This window comes from Moschus berezovskii, chromosome Y, assembly GCF_049115385.1.
Source record: "Moschus berezovskii isolate FMDL1 chromosome Y, NW_MosBer_1.0, whole genome shotgun sequence".
Classification (NCBI taxonomy): domain Eukaryota; kingdom Metazoa; phylum Chordata; class Mammalia; order Artiodactyla; family Moschidae; genus Moschus; species Moschus berezovskii.
The window spans coordinates 26,964,196-26,986,723 of record NC_142489.1 but is presented as its reverse complement, the minus strand read 5'-3'; the positions used below and the strand labels follow the sequence as shown (position 1 = coordinate 26,986,723).

General features: G+C 42.2%; 1 pseudogene; it reads right to left on the bottom strand.

The window, feature by feature from the left end:
• The window catches only part of LOC148773085 (MYND-type zinc finger-containing chromatin reader ZMYND8-like), a 114,435-nt pseudogene that overhangs the window by 69,850 nt on the left and 22,057 nt on the right, over positions 1-22,528 (bottom strand).

Here is a 22,528-nt window from a genome sequence, read left to right as displayed (position 1 = left end):
ACCGTGAACTCCCAGTTGTTCAAGCAGGTTTTAGAAAAGGCAGAGGCACCAGAGATCAAATTGCCAACATCCGATGGATCATGGAGAAAGCAAGAGAGTTAGCTTTTGATTGTGTCGATCACAATAAACTGTGGAACATTCTGAAAGTGGTGGGAATACCAGACCACCTGACCTGCCTCTTGAGAAACTTGTATGCAGGTCAGGAAGCAACAGTCAGAACTGTACATGGAACAACAGACTGGTTCCAAATATGAAAAGGAGTACATCAAGGCTGTATATTGTCACCATGCTTATTCAACTTATATGCAGAGTACATCATGAGGAACGCTGGGCTGGAATAAGCACAAGCTGGAATCAAGATTGACAGGAGAAATATCAATAACCTCAGATATGCAGATGACACTACCCTTATGGCAGAAAGTGAAGAGGAAATCAAAAGCCTCTTGATGAAAGTGAAAGAGGAGAGTGGAAACGTTGGCTTGAAGCTCAACATTCAGAAAATAAACATCATGCATCTGGTCCCTTCACTTCATGGGAAATAGATGGAAAAACAGTGGAAACAGTGTCAGACTTTACTTCTTTGGGCTCCAAAATCACTGCGGATGCTGACTGCAGCCGTGAAATTGAAAGATGCTTGCTCCTTGGAAGGAAAGTTATGACCAACCTAGATAGTATATTAAAAGCAGAGACATTACTTTGCCAACAAAGGTCTGTCTAGCCAAGGCTATGGTTTTTCCCGTGGTCATGTATGGATGTGAGAGTTGGACTGTGAAGAAAGCTGATTGCCGAAGAATTGATGCTTTTGAACTGTGGTGCTGGAGAAGACTCTTGAGAGTCCCAAGAGTCTCTGCAAGGATCTCCAATCAGTCCATTCTAGAGGAGATCGATCCTGGGTGTTCATTGGAAGGACTGATGCTAAAGCTGAAACTCCAGTACTTTGGCCACCTCATGCGACGAGTTGACTCACTGGAAAAGACTCTGATTCTGGGAGGGAGTGGGGGCGGGAGGAGAAGGGGACGACAGGGAATGAGATGGCTGGATGGCATCACCGACTCTGTGGACATGAGTTTGAGTGTACTCCGGGAGTTGGTGATGGACAGGGAGGCCTGGCGTGCTGTGATTTATGGGGTCGCAAAGAGTCGGACACGACTGAGCGACTGAACTAAACTGAACTGATAAACCTGCGTCTGATGGATGGATCTCAGTGCTCCTGAGGTCACAGCACAGCAGGTGACTTCCAGAGGCCTGTGGACGCGCCCTCTGTGCTTTCTTGTGATGGACAGCGTGGCCACATTTACTCTGTGAATGAACTTGAGTACCAGTAACTGTTCTTTACATTGTTTTACGTTAATGCTCTGCAATTCACGTAAGACTGTGCATAGACTACCGTATTCAGTCCTTCCACACGCCTTCTGTACATCAGGCAGGACAGGCGTGATTTATGCATTTTCTGTTGCTTTTTTAATAGAAGAAAGGGGAAGAAAGATATTACATGCCATGACCCAGTGTGTACTGATTGCCAGTGGAAATCCGGGTCTCTTAACCTTTTCAACAGAATGTTCCCTTTCGTTTCTTCTGTTTGGCATTGACGCCTTTCTGTCCACACACACGTAGAAGCTGGTTGAGAATTTATTATCTCTGGGAGCTATTTCAGCCGACTTGCAAATAGCAATGCATTGGTAAGGGGATACACAAAATATTTTAAATTGGTAAGGACACACTAGGGCTTTCCTAGTAGCTCAGACTGCTCAGTTGGTAAAGAATCCACCTGCCATGCAGAAGACCTGGGTTCGGTCCCTGGGTCAGGAAGACACCCTGGAGAAGGAAATGGCAACCCGCTCCAGTATTCTTGCCTGGAGGATCCCATGGACAGAGGAACCTGGCGGGCTACAATCCATGGGGTTGCAGAGTCAGAACGACTGTGTGGCTAACGTGCAAGATGCACTGCTCTTAGAAATGCCAGCCGATTTTTATTTACCTTCTGTGGGTACTGTGGGTCTTCCTCACGGTACAGATGGTAAAGAATCTGCCTGCAATGAGGGAGATTTGGGTTTGATCCCTGGGTCAGGTAGATCTCTTCAAGAAGGGCATGGCTACCCACTCCAGTATTCTTGAGTGGAGAATCCCCACGGGCAGAGGAGCCTGGTGGGCAGCAGTCCATGAGGTCTGCAAAGAGTCGGATATGACTGAGGGACTCACAATTTATCTCTCTGTGGGAAAAATAGCAAGCCTCGGGTGATAGAGAACATGTGTGTGCAAACAGGAGCAGGTGACGGATAGAGTGTGAGAGCTAAAAGTTCCACCTGAATTAAATGAAAAATGCATACACTGATATTCAATCCCTCCTAAGAAAATATTTTTCTATAATGTAAAGCAGAGACATTACTTTGCCAACAAAGGTCCATCTAGTCAAGGCTATGGTTTTTCCCGTGGTCATGTATGGATGTGAGAGTTGGACTGTGAAGAAAGCTGATCGCCGAAGAATTGATGCTTTTCAACTGTGGTGCTGGAGAAGACTCTTGAGAGTCCCTTGGACTGCAAGGAGATCCAACCAGTCCATTCTAGAGGAGACCATCCCTGGGTGTTCATTGGAAGGACTGATGCTAAAGCTCAAATTGCAATACTTTGGCCACCTCATGCGACGGGTTGACTCACTGGAAAAGACTCTGGTGCTGGGAAAGGTTGGAGGCGGGAGAAGAAGGGGACGACCGAGAATGAGATGGCTGGTTGGCATCACCGACTCTGTGGACATGAGTGTGAGTGAACTCCGGGAGTTGGTGATGGACAGGGAGTCCTGGCATGCTGTGATTCATGGGGTCGCGGAGAGTCGGACACGACTGAGCGACTGAACTGAACTGAACTGAACTGAACTGAACTGAAGCTTGTGTAGACTTATAGACTAGAAAGGGGGAAGCTGGTAAATCCATGCCTGAGTTGTCACAAATCATCAGCACCAACACAGAGATATCAGGCTGGCAGTGGGTCAGAACACCTCTTCTTGTTCGTAAGGGGACAAGATTGTCAACAAAGGACTGTTGTCCCATCATAAAACAGGAGGGGAGGGACTTCCCTGGTGGTCCAGCAGTTAAGACTCCATATTTCCACTGTAGGGGGCCAAGGTTCTATCCCTTGGTGGAGAATTAAGTCCCGCATGTTGTACACTGGGGCCACCAATATATATACATATCCACCCCCCCCCAAGGTTGGTAACATTTTACTTTATTTTATTTATTTCAATTGGAGGCTAATTACTTTACATTATTGTATTCGTTTTGCCATGCATTGACAAGAATCTGTCCCGGGTGTACATATGTTCCCCATCTTGAATCCCCCTCCCACCTCCCTCCCCATCCCATCACTCTGGTTCATCCCAGTACACTAGCCCCGAGCATCCTGTATCATGCATTGAACTTGGACTGGCTATTCCTTTAACATATGATAATATACATATTTCAATGGCATTCTCCCAAGTCATCCCACCCTCGCCCTCTCCCATAGAGTCCAAAAGACTGTTCTATACATCTGGGTCTTTTTGCTGTCTCGTATACAGGGTTATCATTCGCATCTTTCTAAATTCCATATATTTGCCTTAGTATACTGTATTGGTGTTTTTCTTTCTGGCTTACTTCACTCTATACTTCACTCACGCTGTATAATAGGCTCCAATTTCATCCACCTCATTAGAACTGATTCAAATGTATTCTTTTTAACTGCTGAGTAATAATCCATTGCGTATATGTACCACAGCTTTCTTACCCATTCGTCTGCAGATGGACATCTAGGTAGTTGCCATGTCCTGGCTATTATAAACAGTGCTGCGAACATTGGAACATTGGAGTATATGTGTCTCTTTCAATTCTGGTTTCCTCGGTGTGTATGCCCAGGACTGTGATTGCTGGGTAATATGGCAGTTCTTTTTCCAGGTTTTTAAGGAATCTCCACACTTTTCTCCATAGTGGTTGCACTAGTTTACATTCCCTTTTCTCCACACCCTCTCCAGCATTTTTAGCTTGTAGACGTTTGGATGGCAGCCATTCTGACTGGCGTGAAATGGTACCTCATAGTGGTTTTGATTTGCATTTCTCTGATTATGAGTGATGGTGAGCGTCTTTTCATGTGTTTGTTAGCAATCTGTATGTCTTCTTGGAGAAATGTCTGGTTAGTTATTCGGTCCATTTTTTTATTGGGTGGTTTATTTTTCTGGAATTGAGCTGCCGGAGTGGCTTGTATATTTTTGAGATTAATCCTTTGTCAGTCAAATAGCTTCATTTGCTATTATTTTATCCCATTCTAAAGGCTGTCCTTTCACCTTGCTTATAGTTTCCTTTGCTGTGCAGAAGTTTTTAATTTTAATTAGGTCCCATTTGTTTAGTTTTGTTTTTATTTCCAATATTCTGGGAGGTGGGTCATGGAGGATCCTGCTGTGATTTATGTCGGAGAGTGTTTTGCCTATGTTCTCCTCTAGGAGTTTTATAGTTTCTGGTCTTACATTTAGATCCTTAATCCATTTTGAGTTTATTTTTGTGTATGGTGTTAGGGAGTGTTCTAGTTTAATTCTTTTACAAGTGGTTGACCAGTTTTCCCAGCACCACTTGTTAAAGAGATTGTCTTTTTTCCATTGAATATTCTTGCCTCCCTTGTCAAAGATAAGGTGTCCATAGGTCCGTGGATTTATCTCTGGCTTTCTATTTTGTTCCATTGATCTATATTTCTGTCTTTATGCCAGTCCCATACTGTCTTGATGACTGTGGCTTTGTAGTAGAGCCTGAAGTCCGGCAGGTTGATTCCCACAGTTCCATTCTTCTTCCTCAAGATTGCTTTGGCTATTCGAGGTTTTTTATATTTCCATACAAATTGTGAAATTATTTGTTCTAGCTCTGTGAAAAACACCGTTGGTAGCTTGATAGGGATTGCATTCAACTTATAAATTACTTTGCATAATATACTCATTTTCACAATACTTATTCTTCCAATCCACGGACACGGTATATTTCTCCATCTACTAGTGTCCTCTCTGATTTCTTTCACCAGTGTTTTATAGTTTTCTATATATAGGTCTTTGGTTTCTTTAGGTATCTATATTCCTTTTTTTGTTTCTTTCGGTATCTATAATCCTTTTTTTGTATGGTAAATCTATTTTTATTGTTGAGGAGACATTGTATTATATTCCATAGTGGCTGCACCATTTTATTCTCCCTCCTGCAGTACACAAGAGCCACATCTTTGTGCCAACACGTGTTACTTTCTGGGTTAATTTTTGGGGGTGGGGTGGAGGGTGGGGGGAAGGGAACGATAGCTATTCTGATCAACGTAAGATAACATTCTTAATACCTTTATTTTATTTTTTAATTTTTATTTTTTATTGGAGGCTAATTACTTTACAATATTATATTGGTTGGTTTCGCCATACATTGACATGAATCTACCACGGGTGTACATGTGTTCCCCTTCTCAAACCCCCCTGCCACCTTCCTCCTAGCCTTATCCTCCCTCTGGGTCATCCCCGTGCACCAGCCCCGAGCATCATGTATCATGCTTTGAACCTGGACTGGTGATTCATTTCACATATGATAATACACATGTTTCAATGCCATTCTCCCAAATCATCCCACCCTCACCCTATCTCACAGAGTCCCAAAGACTGTTCTGTACACCTGTGTCTCTTTTGTTGAGTTGGACTGTGAAGAAGGCTGATCGCCGAAGAATCGATGCTTTTGAACTGTAGTGTTGGAGAAGACTCTTGAGAGTCCCTTATACTGCAAGGAGATCCAACCAGTCCATTCTAAAGGAGATCAATCCTGGATGTTCATTGGAGGGACTGATGTTAAAGCTGAAATTGCAATACTTTGGCCACCTCATGCGACGAGTTGACTCACTGGAAAAGACTCTGATGCTGGGAAAGGTTGGGGTCGGGAGGAGAAGGGGACGACAGAGAATGAGTTGGCTGGATGGCATCACCGACTCTGTGGACATGAGTTTGAGTGTACTCCGGGAGTTGGTGATGGACAGGGAGGCCTGGCGTGCTGTGATTCATGGGGTCGCGGAGAGTCGGACACGACTGAGCGACTGAACTGAACTGAACTAAACTGATACAGGGTTATCCTTACCATCTTTCTAAATTCCATATATACGCATTAGTATACTGTATTGGTGTTTTTCTTTCTGGCTTACTTCACTCTGTAAAATAGGCTCCATTTTCATCCACCTCGTTAGAACTGATTCAAATGTATTCTTTTTAATGGCTGAGTAATACTCCATTGTGTATACGTACCAAAGCTTTCTTATCCATTCGTATGTAGATGGACATCTAGGTTGCTTCCATGTCCTGGCTATTATAAACAGTGCTGCGATGAACATTGGAGTACATGTGTCTCTTTCAATACTGGTTTCCTCGGTGTGTATGCCCAGGAGTGCGATTGCTAGATCATATGGCAGTTCTGTTTCCAGTTTTTTAAGGAGTCTCCACACTGTTCTCCATAGTGGCTGTACTAGTCTGCATTCCCACCAACAGTGTAACAGGGTTCCCTTTTCTCCACACCCTCTCCAGCATTTATTGCATGTAGACTGTTGGATAGCAGCCATTCTGACTGGTGCGAAATGGTATCTCATTGTGATTTTGATTTGCATTTCTCTGATAATGAGGGATATTGAGCATTTCTTCATGGGTTCGCTGGCCATCTGTATGTCTTCTTAGGAGAAACGTCTGTTTAGTTCTTTGGCCCATTTTTTGACTGGGTCTTTTATTTTTCTGGAATTGAGCTGGAGGAGCTGCTTGTATATTTTGGAGATTCATTTCTTGTCAGTTGTTTCATTTGCTATTATTTTCTCCCATTCTGAAGGCTGTCTTTTCACCTTGCTTATAGTTTCCTTTGCTGCACAGAAGTTTTAATTTTAATTAGGTCCCATTTGTTTAGTTTTGCTTTTATTTCTAATATTCTGGGAGGTGGATCATGGAGGATCCTGCTGTGATTTATATCGGAGAGTGTTTTGCCTATGTTCTCCTCTAGGAGTTTTATAGCTTCTGGTCTTACATTTAGATCCTTAATCCATTTTGAGTTTATTTTTGTGTATGGTGTTAGGGAGTGTTCTAATTTAATTCTTTTACAAGTGGTTGACCAGTTTTCCCAGCACCACTTGTTAAAGAGATTGTCTTTTCTCCACTGAATATTCTTGTCTCCCTTGTCAAAGATAAGGTGTCCATAGGTCCGTGGATTTATCTCTGGCTTTCTATTTTGTTCCACTGATCTATATTTCTGTCTTTATGCCAGTACTGTAATGTCTTGTCGACTGTGGTTTTGTTGTAGACCCTGAAGTCCAGGAGGTTGATTAACCTAGTTCCATTCTTCTTCCTCAAGATTGCTTTGCCTATTTGATGTGTTTGTATTTCCATACAAATTGTGAGATTATTTGTTCTAGCTCTGGGAAAAACACCGTTGGTAGCTTGATAGGGATTGCATTGAACTTACAAATAACTTTGTGTAGTATACTCATTTTCACAATACTTATTCTTCCAATCCACGGACACGGTATATTTCTCCATCTATTATTGTTGTCTCTGATTTCTTTCACCAGTGTTTTATAGTTTTCTCTGTACAGGTCTTTTGTATCTTTAGATAGATACATTACAAAGTATTTTATTCTTTTCTTTGCAACAGTGAATGGAATAGTTTCCTTAATTTCTCTTTCTATTTTCTCATTATTAGTGTGTAGGAATGCAAGGGATTTCGGTGTGTTGATTTTATATCCTGCACCTTTGCTGTATTCATTGATTAACTCTAGTAGTTTTCTGGTAGAGACTTTAGGGTTTTCTGTGTATAGGATCATATCATCAGCGAACAGTGAAAGTTTTACTTCTTCTTTTCCAGTTTGGTTTGCTTTTATGTCTTTTTCTGCTCTGATTGCTGTGGCCTAAACTTCCAGAACTATGTTGAAAAGTATCGGTGAGAGTGGGCACCCTTGTCTTGTTCCTGAATTTAGGGGAAATGCTTTCAGATTTTCAGCATTGAGGATAATGTTTTCTGTGGGTTTGTCATATATAGCTTTTATTATGTTGAGATATGATCCTTCTATTCCTGCCTTCTGGAGGGTTTTTAACATAAATGGATGTTGAATTTTGTCGAAGGCTTTCTCTGCATCTATTGAGATAATCATATGATTTTTATTTTTCAGTTTGTTAATGTGGTGTATTACCTTAATTGATTTGTGGATATTGAAGAATTCTTGCATCCCTGGGATAAAGCCCACTTGGTCATGGTGTATGATCTTCTTAATGTGTTGTTGGATTCTGATTTCTAGAATTTTGTTAAGGATTTTTGCATCTATGTTCATCAGTGATATTGGCCTATCTTCTTTTTTTTGTGTGTGGGATCTTTACCAGGTTTTGGGATTAGGGTGATGGTGGCCTCATAGAATGAGTTTGGAAGTTTCCCTTCCTCAGCAATTTTCTCGAAGAGTTTGAGCAGGAGAGGTGTTAGCTCTTCTCTAAGTTTTTGGTAGAATTCAGCTATGAAGCCATCTGGAACTGGGCTTTATTTTGCTGGAAGATTTCTCATTAGAGATTCAATTTCCATGCTTGTGGTGGGTCTGTTCAGATTTTCTATTTCTTCCTGGTTCAGTTTTGGAAAGTTGTACTTTTCTAAGAATTTGGCCATTTCTTCCAAGTTGTCCATTTTATTGGAATATAATTCCTGGTAGTAGTCTCTTATTATCCTTTGTGTTTCTGTGTTGTCTGCTGTGATCTCTCCATTTTCATTTCTACTTTTATTGATTTGGTTTTTCTTCCTTTGTTTCCCGATGAGTCTGGTTAGTGATTTGTCAATTTTATTCACCCTCTCAAAGAACCAGCTTTTGGTTTTGTTCATTTTTGCCCTGGTCTCTTTTGCTTCTTTTTCATTTATTTCTGCCCTAATTTTTAAGATGTCTTTCCTTATACTCACCCTCGGACTCTTCATTTCTTCCTTTTCTAGTTGCTTTAGGTGTAGAATTAGGTTATTTAGTTGACTTTTTTCTTGTTTATTGAGGTATGCCTGTTTTGCTATGAACCTTCCCCTTAGCACTGCTTTTACAGCGCCCCCCCCCCCCAGGTTTTGGGTTGTTGCATTTTCATTTTCATTCGTTTCTATGTATATTTTGATTTCTTCTATGATTCGTTAGTTATTAAGCAATGTGTTGTTCATCCTCCCTATGTTGGCATTTTTAATAGATTTTCTCCTATAATTGAGATCTAATCTTACTGCATTGTGGTCAGAAAAGATGCTTGGAATGATTTCAAGTTTTTTTGAATTTACCAAGGCTAGATTTATGGCCCAGGATATGATCTAATCTGGAGAAGGTTCCGTGTGAGCTTGAGAAGAAGGTGAAATTCACTGTTCTGGGGTGAAATGTCCTATCGATATCAATTAGTTCTAGTTGGTCTATTGGATGATTTAACGTTTGTGTTTCCTTGTTAATTTTTTGTTTAACTGATCTATCCATATTTGTGAGTGGGGTATTAAATTCTCCCAGTATTATTGTGTTATTGTTAACTTCCTCTTTCATACTTGTTAGCATTTGTCTTACATAATGCGGTGCTCCTATGTTGGGTGCATATATGTTTATAATTGTTATATGTTCTTCTTGGATTGATCCTTTGATCATTATATGGTGTCCTTCTTTGTCTCTTTTCACAGCCTTTGTTTTAAAGTCTATCTTATCTGATATGAGCATTGTGACTCCTGCTTTCTTTTGGTCTCTAATAGTGTGGAATATCTTTTTCCAGTTCTTCACTTTCAGTCTGCATGTGTCCCTCGTTTTGGGGTGGGTCTCTTGTAGGCAACATATATATTGGTCTTGTTTTGGTATCCTTTCAGCTAGTCTTTGTCTTTAGGTTGGGGCATTCAACCCATTTACTTTTAAGGTGATTATTGATACGTATGATCCCATTGCCATTTACTTTATTGTTTTGGGCTCGAGGTGATACACTGTTTCTGTGTTTCCTGTCTAGAGAAGGTCCTTTAGCATTTGTTGGAGAGCTGGTTTGGTGATGCTGAATTCTCTCAGCTTTTGCTTGTCTGTAAAGCTCTTGATTTCTCCTTCATATTTGATTGAGATCCTTGCTGAATACAGTCATCTGGGCTGTAGGTTATTTTCTTTCAACACTTTAGTATGCCCTGACATTCCCTCCTTGCCTGAAGAGTTTCTATTGAAAGATCATCGGTTATCCTTATGGGGATCCCCTTATGTGTTGTTTGTTGCTTTTCCCTTGTTGCTTTTCACATTTGTTCTTTGTGTTTGATCTTTGTTAATTTGGTTAATGTGTGTCTTGGGGTATTTCACCTTGGGTTTACCCTGGATGGGACTCTCTGGAATTCTTGGACTTGAGAGATTATTTCCTTCCCCGTTTTACGGAAGTTTTCAATTATTATTTCCTCAAGTATTTTCTCATGGTCTTTCTTTTTGTCTTCTTCTGGGACTCCTATGATGCGAATGTTGGGGCGTTTAACATGTTACCAGAGGTCTCTGAGATTGTCCTCATTTCTTTTACTTGGTTCTTCTTTTTTCCTCTGTTTCATTTCTTTCTACCAATCTATCTTCTAACTCACTTGTCCTATCATTTGCGTCTTTTTTCTACTGTTGGTTCCCTCCACAGTGTTTTTGATCTCATATTGTATTCAGTTCAGTTCAGTTCAGTTCAGTCGCTCAGTCATGTCCGACTCTCCACCACCCCATGAATCAAGCATGCCAGGCCTCCCTGTCCACCACCAACTCCCGGAGTTCACTCAAACTCATGTCCACAGAGTCGGTGATGCCATCCAGCCATCTCATTCTCCGTCGTCCCATTCTCCTCCCGCCCCCAACCTTTCCCAGCATCAGAATCTTTTCCAGGGAGTCAACTCATCACATGAGGTGGCCAAAGTATTGCAGTTTCAGCTTTAGCGTCAGTCCTTCCAATGAACACCCAGGATTGATCTCCTTTAAAATGGACTGGTTGGACCTCCTTGCAATACAAGGGACTCTCAAGAGTCTTCTCCAACACCACAGTTCAAAAGCATCAATTCTTCGGCCATCAGCTTTCTTCACAGTCCAACTCTCGCATCCATACATGACCAGGGGAAAAACCATAGCCTTGACTAGACGGACCTTTGTTGGCAAAGTAATGTCTCTGCTTTTTAACATACTATCTAGGTTGGTCATGACTTTCCTTCCAAGGAGTAAGCGTCTTTTAATTTCCTGGCTGCAATCAGCATCTGCAGTGATTTTGGAGCCCCCCAAAATAAAGTCTGACACTGTTTCAACTGTTTTTCCATCTATTTCCCATGAAGTGATGGGACCAGATGCATGATGTTTGCTTTTTGAATGTTGAGCTTCAAGCCAACCTTTTCACTCTCCTCTTTCAATTTCATCAAGAGGATTTTTAGTTCCTCCTCACTTTCTGCTATAAGGGTAGTGTCATCTGCATATCGGAGGTTATTGATATTTCTCCCAGCAATCTTGATTCCGGCTTGTGCTTCTTCCAGCCCAGCGTTCCTCAGGATGTACTCTGCATATAATTTAAATAAGCAAGGTGACAATATACAGCCTTGACGTACTCCTTTTCCTATTTGGAACCAGTCTGTTGTATTAAACTCTTAGAGGAGAACATAGGCAAAACACTCTCTGACATAAATCACAGCAGGATCCTCCATGACCCACCTCCCAGCATATTGGAAATAAAAGCAAAAATAAAATAATTGGACCTAATTAAAATGAAAAGCCCTGAACACCAAAGGAAACTATAAATACGGTGAAAGGACAGCCTTCAGAATGGGAGAAAATAATAGCAAATGAAACAACTGACAAATAATCAATCTCTAAAATATACAAGCAGCTCCTGCAGCTCAACTCCAGAAAAATGAACGACCCAATCAAAAAATGGGCCAAAGAACTAAACAGACATTTCTCCAAAGAAGACATCCAGATATCTAACAAACACGTGAAAAATGCTCAACATCCCTCATAACCAGAGAAATGCAAACCAAAACCACAATGAGTTACCATTTCACACCAGTCAGAATGGCTGCTATCCAAAAGTCTACATGCAATAAATGCTGGAGAGGGTGTGGAGAAAAGGGAACCCTCTTACACTGTTGGTGGGAATGCAGACTAGTACAACCACTATGGAGAACAGTGCGTAGATTCCTTAAAAAACTGGAAATAGTACTGCCATAGGATCCAGCAATCACACTCCTGGGCATACACACCGAGGAAACCAGTATTGAAAGAGACACATGTACTCCAATGTTCATCGCAGCACTGATTATTTTAGCAAGGAATTGGAAGCAAACTAGATGTCCATCTGCAGACGAATGGATAAGAAAGCTTTGGTACATATACACAATGGTTATTACTCTCAGTTAAAAAGGATACATTTGAATCAGATCTAATGAGGTGGATGAAACTGGAGCCTATTGTACAGAGTGAATTAAGCCAGAAAGAGAAATACCAATACATTATACTATCGCATCTATGTGGAATTTAGAAAGATGATAATAATAACCCTGTACACGGAACAGCAAAAGAGACACAGATGTACAGAACAGTCTTTTGGTCTCTGTCTGAGTGTGCGAAGGTGGGATGATTTGAGAGAATGACATTGAAATATGTATATTATCATATGAGAAACGAATCGCCAGTCCAGGTTCAATGCATGATACAGAATGGTGTCATGGTATTGGGAGGGATGTGGGAGAGAGGTTCAAGATGGGGAACACATGTACACCCGTGGCGGATTCATGTCAATGTATGGCAAAACCAATACAATATTGTAAAGTAATTAGCCTCCAATTAAAATAAATATTTTTTAAAATATATTAATCCAACTTCAAAAATGCAAAAAATAAAAAATAAAAATTGAAATAAAGTAGGGTCTTCTTTTGGCAAGGTACAAGTAGGTTTAAAAATGAAAATTAAAGGAGTAATAGAGGACTTATAAAAGTTTTTAAAATGATAAACATAAATTTATTATCTAGGAACTTCTCTGGAGCTGTTGCAGACAGTGTGGGGTCTGTTCAGTTTCAGATAGTTCCTTGATCCGTCATATAATTCTCAAGATCTATAGGCCCCTTCCCACGTAGTCGGTGCTAACTGCAGGGTTTTGATCTGTTGCACCTGCCACTTCGAAAGTAGTTCCCTGTTTATTGTAGCTTCTCTTTGCTGGTCTCTTCAGTGTCTAACATCCACCCTGACACAAAGGGGCAAAAGTGGTCACTTTTTTAGGTTCATTTGTTCAGTCCTGCTGTGGGGAGGGAGTAATACTGCAAACAAGTATCACTGGTGTGTGTGGGGAGTGCTCGCAGTGTTTCAGCCGCACTGGGTTTGTGCTCATGGCATGTGTGCTTTCACGGTCTACCCTTTTTAGTCTCTAGGTTGCTCTGCCAGGAACTGTCTGGGGCGGGCCCTGGGTTGCGTGCACTTCCCAGGTCTAACCTGCTCAGGTTCAGGTTCTCAGGTACTCCACAAAGGTTCAGACTAGGTTGGGCCATTCCCAGGTCCCAGCAACTGTGGCGACCAGTTTCTTGGTGAGCACAGTCTCCCGCAGGTGTGTGTGTGTGTCTTATCACCTCCCCCATCACTGTGTGTGTGTGTGTGTGTGTCTTATCGCCTCCCCCATCCGAGCTGCTTGGGTTTCTGGGTTGCTGTGGGCACATCCCTCTCAGGTGTGCACTGTGTCTCTTTTGGGGAGCTGATCTCTGGCCGCAACCCTCCCAGCAGATGTCAACCGTCCAGAATCCCAAGAAGTCTTGGTTAGCAACGGAACCTATTTGCAGTTTGGTACAGGATGCCTCTCTGGGGTCAAGATTTCCCCTTTCTGGCTCTGGATGACCCCTGCCTGCCTGTCTTCTGACAGGGGATGGGCTGGTCTGAAGCCTGCTAGCTCTCCTCTGGCATTCACTCAGTCCTTTGTTCTGTGTGAAGGCCTGGCAGAGACTGAGGTTAGGGCTTTCACGGGATAATTCTCTGTTTTGTTTTGTTTTGTTTTTTTCCCTCTCTCTCTCTGGCTATCCCACAGTTTGGGTGGCTATCTCATGTTAGTTCCATCAGATTGCCCTCAGGGCATTCAGGCCTGATCCTTACCCTAAGCAATACAGCCCGCGCATCCCTGTTCAGCCCCCATTTGCTGGTGGTGGCTGCGTGTGCCAGGAGTTGCCGTTAGGCACGGCGCAATCTGTAGGTTTTATTTATTTATTTTTCCTCCTGTTTATGCTGCCCTCTGAGATTCCAAAACTCCCCACACACCCGCTAGTGAGAGTGTTTCCTGGTGTTTGGAAATTGCTCCTCTTTTAAGACTCCCTTCCCGGGATGGATCTCCATCCCTACCTCTTTTTTCTCTCTTTTTATCTTTTATATTTTGTCCTACCTCCTTTCGAACACAATGGGCTACTTTACTCGGTCCTGATGTCCTCTGCCAGCATTCAGAGGTTGTTTTGTGGAATTTGCTCAGCGTTTAAATGTTTTATTGTTTTTTTTTTTTTTTTTTCAATGAATTTCTGGGGGAGAAAGTGGTCTCCCCATCCTATTCCCCTGCTATCTTAGGGCCACCTCTCCTGATGACCTTTAGGATGGATTGGTTGGCTCTCCTTGCAGTCCAAGGGACTCTCAAGAGTCTTCCCTAACACGAGAGTTCAAAAGCATCAATTCTTCGCTGCTCAGCTTTCTTTACAGTCCAACTCTCACATCCATACATGACCACTGGAAAAACCATAGTCTTGGCTAGATGGACCTTTGTTGGCAAAATAATGTCTCTGTTTTTTAATACGCTGTCTAGATTGGTCATCACTTTCCTTACTCCCAGGAGTAAGAGTCTTTTAATTTCATGGCTGCAATCAGCATCCGCAGTGATTTTAAGCCTCCCCAAAAAGTTAGTCACTGTTTCCCCTTCTATTTGCCATGAACTGATGGGACCGGATGCCATGATCTTAGTTTTCTGAATGTTGAGCTTTAAGCCAACCTTTTCACTTTCCAGTTCTTCTTCACTTTCTCCCATACTGTATGTAAAAGTTTTGAGCAGGATTTTGGCCCAAAAAATAAAAGTAAAACATCCTAAAAGCAGCTTTATTTTATCTCTGACCTGAAGTTTTGGGTGTGGGCCATAATCACTCACCTGGCATCCCAAAGCCTAACCATTCTGGAAACCATAGGGTATTTTGGGTGAAGGGGAGGAAGTGTATATTTGGGGCCAAATTCATTTGGAAAGAAGAAAATATAAATCCAAGCTGAAGTGATGAAAGTGTGCTGACAGTGTTCAATCATCACCATGGCTATAAACAGGTATGATTTTTGCCCCCTTCCTTTGTCAATGACACAACAGTGCCTGGAGACATTTTGGGTCGTTTCTCACATTCAGAGGGTAGAAGACCAGGAATTCGGCTCAACATCCCAGACGGACAGGACAGCTGTCACCACAGCAAAACATATGGCACCAATGTCAGTAGCTTCAAGGCTGAGAAATCCTCATTTATCAAACACAACAGGAACAACTGTACTGTATTAATGAAGAAATGTTGTATCTAATTGTGGAAGGGAGTTACACTTTACCTCGTTAAAATCTGGAATATTCTGACACGTGATAGTTGCAAGGTTTCAGGTAACTCCACATCAATTAAATAAACAAAAAGAATGAAGCATGGCGACAGGTCAGGGTGAGGGAGAGGAGGTTTTTCTAAAAACAGCACTTGGCCTTGTTGTTTGACATCTCCGCATAATCATGAAGATGGTCACATAGCAAAAATATCTAAAGAGATTCTTTGATTTCTGTCGGTACCTCCCTGAAATATTTGCATTCACACTTGGGACTCTCTCGGGACTTCCCTGGAGGTCCAGTGGTTAAGCCTCCATGCTCCCAATGCAGAGGACACAGGTTCAGTCGCTGGTCAGGGCACTAGGATACCATATGCTGCTCAGTGTGGCCAAAAAAAAAAAAAAAAAAGCTGAAGCACACGGTTCGTCGGTTAAGGCCCGTCAGAACATCTTCCTGGAGACGTTCCCCTCTTTTTTCTGGGTGCCAGCCTCACTCTGACTGTCTTCTCACATCAATGGTTCCACTTGGGGTTCCCCTCACTTCTCCATCACGGCGTTCAGTGCTCTCAACAAGTCCTGCGACTTGTCATTTCCCCTAGAGACCCATTTGAAACTGGCTTGCACTGATATTATCCTAGGAAGAAAATTCAACGAGGCTTTGAAAAAAAATAAGTGGGTCGCTTCAGAACTGGACATTTCAATCTTTTAACCACTCTTTTCTCTATGTAATCACCTAAATTCAGGAAGCTTGGGATACTACCTCTTGAACACCAAGAGCACTCGAATAAAAAAGTCCAAACTTCAGGAGATGACAAAGCAGCCAGTTTTACATGGGACCCAAATAACTGGTTTCTTGGTTTCGCCAGTGGGTCAACCACTCAGGCTCTGGCTTCAGCCGTTTGATTAGAAGTTCAAGAGAGAGCACATGAACACCCGGGGTGGATTCATGTCAATGTATGGCAAAACCAATATAATATTGTAATTAGCCTCTAAAAAAAAAAATAAATAAATAAAAAAGAAAAGAAAAAAAAAAAAAAAAGAAAGGCATGATGCTGAGAGGGAAATTAGATTAAACAAACATTGTTATCTTCTAACTGTTAAAATAAAAAAAAGAAGTGAGGTGATCACACAGGGCAGGGTGTGTCTCCACAGCAGCAGTTTCCTACCCAAGTGAAGAAATACCCTCAACTGCCACCATCAAGGCAGAGTGAGCCTGGTAACTGGAGCCAGAACCTGACAGCGGTCTCCGGAGAACTTCTTCAGGGGCCTCCACAGCAGCCCAGAGAAAACACCCTTAGCAAACAGGGAATGAAGAATGGGAAGGAAGCTTAAGAGAGAGGAGACACATATTTACATACTGCTGGTTGACACTGTTGTACAGCGGAAACTAACACAACATGGTAAAGCAATTTTACCCCAATATTTAAAAACTTAAAAAAAAAAAAAAGTGAAACACTCAAAACAACCACAAAACAAGAATGACAAGTGTCATCTCTGACTTCATCTATTGTGCTACCAGTAGTGTTCTTAGAACACTTACGATCGTTATATAATTCCATCATCATGCATTTTATTGCATCCATCATCTGAGAGATAAACAATTCGTGTTATCAACTTCCCTGAGGCTTTTGCTAGGTGACATATATCTAAATCTTTCTGTATACAGCAAAGAAAACCATAAACAAAACAAAAAGACAACCTTCACAATGGGAGAAAAATTTGCAAATGAAACAACCCACAAGGAATTAATCTCCAAAAGGAATTATAAGCTCATGGACATCACCAGATGGTCAACACCGAAATCAGATTGATTATATTCTTTGCAGCCAAAGATGGAGAAGCTGTATACAGTTAGCAAAAACAAGACCAAGAGCTGACTGTGGCTCAGATCATGAACTCCTTATTGCCAAATTCAGACTTAAATTGAAGAAAGTAGGGAAAACCACTAGACCATTCAGATATGACCTAAATCAAATCCCTTATGATTATACAGTGGAAGTGAGAAATAGATTTAAGGGACTAGATCTGATAGATAGAGTGCCTGATGAACTCTGGACGGACGTTCGTGACATTGTACAGGAGACAGGGACCAAGACCATCCCCATGGAAAAGAAATGCAAAAAAGCAAAATGGCTGTCTGAGGAAGCCTTACAAATAGCTGTGAAAAGAAGTGAAGCAAAAAGCAAAGGAGAAAAGGTAAGATATAAGCATCTGAATGCAGAGTTCCAAAGAATAGCAAGGAGAGATAAGAGAGCCTTCCTCAGTGATCAATGCAAAGAAATAGAGGAAAATAACAGAATAGGAAAAACAAGAGATGTCTTGAAGAAAATTAGAGATTCCAAGGGAACATTTCATGCAAAGATGGGCTCGATAAAGGACAGAAATGGTATGGACATAACAGAAGCAGAAGATATTAAGAAGAGGTGGCAAGAATACACAGAAGAACTGTACAGAAAATATCTTCACGACCAAGATAGTCACGATAACGTGATAACTGACCTAGAGCCAGACATCTTGGAATGTGAAGTCAAGTGGGCCTTAGAAAGCATCACTACGAACCAAGCTAGTGGAGGTGATGGAATTCCAATTGAGCTATTTCAAAACTTGAAAGATGATGCTGTGAAAGTGCTGCACTCAATATGCCAGCAAATTTGGAAAACTCAGCAGTGGCCACAGGACTGGAAAAGGTCAGTCTTCATTCTAATCCCAAAGAAAGGCAATGCCAAAGAATGCTCAAACTACCGCACAATTGCACTCACCTCAAACGCTAGTAAAGTCATGCTCAAAATTCTCCAAGCCAGGCTTCAGCAATATGTGAACCGTGAACTCCCAGATGTTCAAGCAGGTTTTAGAAAAGGCAGAATCACCAGAGATCAAATTGCCAACATGGGCTGGATCATGGAGAAAGCAAGAGAGTTCAAGAAAAAAATCTATTTCTGCTTCATTGACTATGCCAAAGCCTTTGACTGTGTGGATCACAATAAACTGTGGAACATTCTGAAAGAGATGGGACTCCCAGACCACCTGACCTGCCTCTTGAGAAACCTGTATGCAGCTCAGGAAACAACAGTCAGAACTGTACATGGAACAACAGACTGGTTCCAAATAGGAAAAGGAGTGCATCAAGGCTGTATATTGTCACCTTGCTTATTTAACTTATATACAGAGTACATCATGAGGAACGCCTGGCTGGAAGAAGCACAAGCTGGAATCAAGATTGCTGGGAGAAATATCAATAACCTCAGATATGCAGATGACACTACCCTCATGGCAGAAAGTGAAGAGGAACTCAAAAGCCTCTTGTTGAAAGTGAAAGAGGAAAGTGAAAAGGTTGGCTTGAAGCTCAACATTCAGAAAACAAGGATCATGGCATCTGGTCCCATCACTTCATGGGAAATAGATGGAAAGACAGTGGAAACAGTGTCAGACTTTATTTTTTGGGGCTCCAAAATCACTGCAGATGCTGATTGCAGCCAGGAAATTAAAAGACGCTTACTCTTTGGAAGAAAAGTTATGACCAACCTTGATAATATATTGAAAAGCAGAGACATTACTTTCCCAACCAAGGTCCGTCTAGTCAAGGCTATGGTTTTTCCTGTGGTCATGTATGGATGTGAGAGTTGGACTGTGAAGAAAGCTGATCGCCGAAGAATTGATGCTTTTGAACTGTGGTGTTGGACACAACTCTTGAGAGTCCCTTGTACCGCCAGGAGATCCAACCAGTCCATTCTAAGGGAGATCGATCCTGGGTGTTCATTGGAAGGACTGATGCTAAAGCTGAAGCTGCAATACTTTGGCCACCTCATGCGACGAGTTGACTCACTGGAAGAGACCCTGATGCTGGGAAAGGTTGGGGGCGGGAGGAGAAGGGGACGACCGAGAGTGAGATGGCTGGATGGCATCACCGACTCTGTGGACATGAGTTTGAGTGAACTCCGGGATTTGATGATAGACAGGGAGGCCTGGCGTGCTGTGATTCATGGGGTCGCGGAGAGTCAGACACGACTGAGCGACTGAGCTGAACTGAACTGAACTGAACTGAAGCTCAATATATAAAAACAAACAACAACAACAAACAAAAACCAAATAACCCAATCAAAAAATGGGCGGGGGCGGGCGGAGATCTCAATAGACATTTCTCCAAAGAAGACATACAGATGGCCCACAAACACATGAAAAGGTGCTTAACGAAACTAATTATTAGACAAATGCAAATCAAAACTACCGTGAGGAGTCAACCTGACACCAATCAGAATGGCCATCATCAAAAAATCTGAAACTATAAACGCTGGAAACAGTATGAAGAAAAGGGAACCCTCCTAAGTAGTTGGTGCGAATGTAAACTGGTATAGCCACTAAGGAGAACTATATGGATGCTTCTTAAAAACTGAAAATAAGCTACCATGTGACCCAGCAATCCTACTCCTAGGCCTGTATCTGGAGAAAACCATAATTCAAAGGGATGCACGCACCCCAGTGTTCACTGTAGCACTATTTACAATAACCAGGGCAGGGACAAAACCAAAAATGTAAATTGACAGAGGAATGTATATAGAAGATGTACATATATGCAACAACGTATTGCTCACCCATTACAAGGCATGAAACAGTGCCGTGTGCAGAGATGTGGGTGAATCTGCTGCTGCTGCTATGCCGCTTCAGTCATGTCCGACTCTGTGCCCCACCATAGACAGCAGCCCACCAGGCACCTCCGTCCCTGGGATTCTCTAGGCAAGAACAATGGAGTGGGTTGCCATTTCCTTCTCAATGCATGAAAGTGAAAAGTGAAACTGAAGTCGTTCGGTCGTGTCTGACTCTTTGAGACCCCATGGACTGCAGCCTACCAGGCTCCTCCACCCATGGAATTTTCCAGGCAAGAGTACTGGAGTGGGGTGCCATTGCCTTCTCCGTGGGTGAACCTAGAGACTGTCAAACAGAGTGAAGTAAGATAGGAAGAGAAACCATATTGTCCAACGTCGCTTATATGTGGAATCCAAAAAGATGGCAGAGATGAGAGTCACAGAAACAGAGTCACAGATGTAGCGAACAAAGTTACGGCTACCAAAGTAGGGGAATGGGGATTGGGGAGATTCAGCTTGGGAGACTGCGACTGACATATGCACATACTGTACATATACACTACTATGTATACAAGAGATAACTTATGAGAACCTACTGTCAGCACAGGGAACTCTAATCAATGCTCTCCGGTGACCTAAATGGGCACATACCTGCCACCCCCTCCCACATCACAGGAGGGACAGAAGGGGATGGGAGAACAAACCAGGTCTCAGATCTGGCCCAGCCACTGCCAAGACATCGCTGTGCTATGCAGTTTGCTCCAATTCAGCAAGAAAATAGGACAAGGAGCACCCTTGTATCTGATGCCCGAGTTTGTTCCTGCAATTGTATCTTATCATCCACAGCTCTCTCTGAGCCCCATTCATAAAGCAAGAATAATAACAGTGCCCCCTTGTAGGGTGTGCACAAGGATTAAGTGAGGAAAAGAGGAGACCGTGGTTCACAACCTGCTGATGAGTTCATAAAGAAATACCTGTTTTCTTATTTTCACAAAGGAATTAATTCTCATAAACATGTAATCGCAAAGTTGCTGCCAACCCCCAAAACAGTAACCTCCAAAGAACCCCCAAAATAGGCAGAAAATGAATAAAGAAAGTATCTGTTGAAATGTTGCTCCTACCCTTTGTTGCAGAGACCACAGGGGGAGGCTGCCAGCAAAAACACTTTGTGCTTTACGGTCCGTCATACTGCAGGGATCTCCCTGCTCAGGCCCATTTAAAATATTCAAACAAAATGAGAAAACTCTAGAAAGTGGATGAAAGTCAATACTTTACTAATGCCATAGTTACATTTCATTTTAAAGAAATCATGAATTTTTGATCTGACCTTCATTCTCACTTCCAAATGCAGCAAAGAACTCAACATTAATAAAAAAAGAGCCCTTCTGCCAAAACACACAACTCTGGGTCACCTCAGACACAAGCAAGTTGCCCAGGTCCAAAACTATGTCTCTGTATTCATTTTCCTAACAGCGATGAAAATGCCTATCCAAAAGCTCATTCCTCAATTTTGTTCCACAAGTAAAGCGGAGGGCTATAGGAGATGGAATAAAAATGGCTACAGGAGAGGAGAACACTGGCTTGGCGTGAACACTAGCCAGAGCTGCGTGGCAGCCTCAGTTTTCTCATCTGTCAATAGATGACTTGGACCAAATCAATGGGAGGCGATACAAGAAGTCCAACCAATGGCAAGCAAACAAGAAGCCATCTGGGGGGACTCCCCTCATGGTCCAGTGGCTAAGATTCTGCACCTCCAATGAAGAGGGCCTGGATTTGATTCCTGGTCAGAGAACTAGATCCCACGTGTGAACTAAGAATTTGCACACAACAACTAAAGACCTGGGTCAGCCAAATAGATAAGCAATTAAAAAATGAAAGCCATTTGGGCAATACCGGACATCTTAAATCAGTTAATTTTAAAAATTACCCTCTTTCAATTCTCTTGTCATTCTACAGCAGCTCTTGTTAGGAAGAAAGGCTCCAAGTGGTACCATTAATTCTTTAATAAATTTTATTTATGCATTTATTTTTGGCTGTGCTGGGTCTTTGCTGCTTTGCAAGGTTTCATCTAGTTGCAGTGAATTGGGGTTACTCTCTAGTTGCAGTTTACGGGTTTCTCAGTGTGGTGGTTTCCCTTGTTGTAGAGCATGGGCTCTAGTCACAGGCTTCAGTAGTTGCAGTTCCCAAGCTCTAGAGCACAGGCTCAGTAGTTGTGGTGCGTGGGTTTACTTGTTCCAGGGCATGAGGGATCTTCCCCAATGAGGGACGGACCCCATATCTCCTGCAGGGGCTGGAGGATTCTTTACCGACAAGCCACCAGGAAAACTTGTATTAATTCTTTAACACTTGCATGCTAATCACTGGTTTTTAACAGAATGAAGATGGACTTAGGCTTCAAGCCTTGAAGAATAGGA